This window comes from Hyaena hyaena, unplaced genomic scaffold (assembly GCF_003009895.1).
Source record: "Hyaena hyaena isolate Hyena2069 unplaced genomic scaffold, ASM300989v1 scaffold_184, whole genome shotgun sequence".
In the NCBI taxonomy this organism is placed as follows: Eukaryota; Metazoa; Chordata; class Mammalia; order Carnivora; family Hyaenidae; genus Hyaena; species Hyaena hyaena.
In genome coordinates this window covers 566,838-570,063 of record NW_024080817.1, presented here as the reverse complement: position 1 = coordinate 570,063, position 3,226 = coordinate 566,838, and positions in this window count along the sequence as shown.

The window sequence follows — 3,226 nt, the reverse complement described above, 5'->3', positions numbered from 1 at the left end:
TGGGGGCGTGGCAGGGTGTGTGTGCTGTTTTAGCCTCTTAGGCTGCAAGACCAGAGGCTCAACTTGAAGTAGGGTGGGCACAAGACTTGGATGCTTTCTTCAGCTTAACGTCATTCTTTTTTTTTTTTTTCCAAGTTCTTTTAACCCTTGATTCCAAATTAATCTCTTTTTCTTGAATAGGCATATTAATAAATCTTTTTCTTCCCCTCTGAGTGAGCATTAAGCTTTTTTCCTGAATAAGTATAAAACATGTGCAATGTTCCTTTGGCATTCTGCAAGCATAAGTGTTCGTGTAGCCAAGAGCCAATTTATTTAAGTACTAAATTTACTACAAAGAATTTTTTTTTAGGCAGTGTAAGAAATAGGAGCGGTTGAGGGAGAATGATAAGCTTTCTAGCCTTCTAGATGTGTTTGGCGAATACGCTTGTTAGGATCAGGTTTATCACTGGTGTAGAAAATCCCAAGTAAGTGAACCGGTGATGCACACCATCCTATTGGGCAAGATCAAAGGAGACGGCATTTCAGAAGCTGAGAAAAGTCTGGCTGAGTTGGACAGGGAGCTAGAAACCTCAGTTCTGCACTCACAGGGATCAGGTTCCTTTCGTCTTGTAGCTTTCCCATGAGTGGCCTCCATTCTCAGGGTCACGTTGTGGTCCAGATCTAGCTTGAGCCTCCATGCTTGCATTCTAGACTTGAGGAAGGAGGAAAGGGAGGTACTATAAGGATTCCTTCTCGAAGTTGCATAAAGCAATTCAAATGGCATCCCTTTGGCTAGGACTTAGTCACATGGTTACATCTAGCATCAAGAGAGTCTGGAAAATACAGTTTTTATTCCAGGCAATCACGTGTAAGCTAAAAATGGGAGAAGGTTCTATGAACACAGAGAAGGGAAAAACAGGTCATGGGAGGAAGTAGCAGCCTCGGCCGCCAATAGTTTTATGCTGATCTCATCGTGGAGGTGGGGAGTTGCTAAACCAAAGGTTGGCAAATGTTGCTGTAATGGGCCAGGTCGCAAATATTTTAGGCTTTGCCACCATATTGTCTCTGTTGCAACTACTCAATTCTGCTATTGCAGTGAAAGCCTTCTTAGACAATATGTAGTGGAATGTATGTGGCTGAACTTGGAAGTTGGATCTTTGTCTTCTCCTGGGCTAAACAATAAAACAATAATACTAATACTAAAAACTAACATTTATTCTCCACTTATGATGTAGGTGCTAGATACTGTGCTGAATACCCACAAGCATTTTCTTATAATTATTCCCTACAAGAATTCCATGAAGTAAATATTATCATCACCATCGCCAGTTTTGTCTATGAGGAAACTGAGGCTCAGAGAAGGTAAGTGACTTGTTCAAGCCCACCTGGCTTGTAAGTGGCAGATGGGGTTTGAATGAAGACCTTGACTGTGCGGCTCACTCTTAACTCTGCTCCCCAAGAAAGTCTGGTCAAGGGGGTAATCAGAGTCTTGTGACCAGAGATTTGCTCCAAGGAAGTGGATTTAGAGGGCACAAAAGACTTAAATAATGTTTAAAAGTTTAGCATTTAGTTAGCAAAAATTGTTAGTTAAAATAGGAAGAAGTTACACAAGGTTGTTGATAAGAAAACACATTGTGAGTCGTTGTTGATTTACAGGCTACTGTAAGTGCTCTCCTAGGTACCCTAACAACTTTGAATCAGGATAACTTGTTGTATACAGATATTGGTGGAGGGGCCTTGGTGGGAGGACATGATGGCGCGAAGGTGTGAGTTGGTCGCGACTGTTGTGCACTACCACGTGACCACGATGAGCATGTGGCCCTGTACAGCTGTGCAGTATACAATATACACCACTGTATGAGGCGGTCCTTGTACTGGGCGACATCAGGAGGAGACAGGATTTCAGAAGCTGAGAAAAGCCTGGTTGATTTGGACAGGGAGACAGAAACCTCAGCTTCTATCAGTGGAGGCCAGAGTCCAGATGAGTTGTGTCTTCAAATAAACGGAGAGATATTTGGGTGGGATGAGAGACAAAGGAAAAAGTTGTTGCTGTTGGGAAATTCATGAATCCATTTCACTCCTTTAACCCATTGAATGCTGAAAGTTTTCCTTCTCTGTAGGTAATTGGCAAGTCTGTTTTTCAGCATCTAGCAGCTTTAAATGATGCAAACAGATTTCTCCAGAAGGATGCTGTCTCCAGGGAGTTCTGTTCAGCTGAGCAAAGCATGGGCTTCCTCTGCTGGAGTACCAGCTTTGCCCTCACAAAACTCAGATTTCCTTTCCAGCTCCTGGGTGACTTCTGGAAAGCCACCTGATTTCTCAAATCTGGGAACGTTTGTTAGGAAACCTTGCCATTTGCAATGATTTGAATGGATCTTGAGAACATTACGCTAACTGAAATAAATCAGACACAGAAAGACAAATACTGTATGACCTCACTTATATGTGGAATCTAAAAAAAAAAAACAAAAACGAACTCAGAGATACAGAAAACATATTGGAGGTCGCCAGAGGCAGGTGGGGGGTGGGGACTGAGTGAAGGTGGTCAAAGAGTACAAACTTCCAATTATAAGATTAATAAGTTCTGGGGATGTGATGTACAGCGTGGTGACCATAGTTGATAGCATTATATTGTATATTTGAGAGTTGCTAAGAGAGTAGGTTTTAAAATATTTCATTGAAAGAAAAAATATCTGTAACTATGTTAATGAAACTTATGGCATCAAATCATGGTGACAATATATACACACAGCAAGTCATTATATTGTACGTCTTAAACCAATACCAATGTCATATGTCAATTATATATGAAAAAAACTGGAAAAAAATTTTCAACAGATAAGTCTAAAAAAGAACAATTTGCTATTGATACAATATTAATAAGCTGGACAATGCATATATTTTTCGGGGTTTTATGTGTGTTATTTCATCTGATGTTCATAGAAACTCTGCAAGAAAAGGATGATAAAAATAAAACTGACACATATTGACCTTGGATGCCATAGGTGTGACTGGCTGGATTCTTTCCCGTATACTATCTTTTTCAGTTTTAGGCCATCCTGGGAGGTAGGTATTGCAGTGGGCCTGTTTTACAGAGGAGCAAGCAGACACAGAGAATGAAGTAATTTGCTCAGGGCCATGCCACTCACAACTGGCTTGTGCTATTACCTAAACTTGAGCTCCGTCTTCTGAACTCAGTTTTCACTGCTCCTTCACTCTTGCTCAGCTGTGGGTCCCTTTAGAGGGT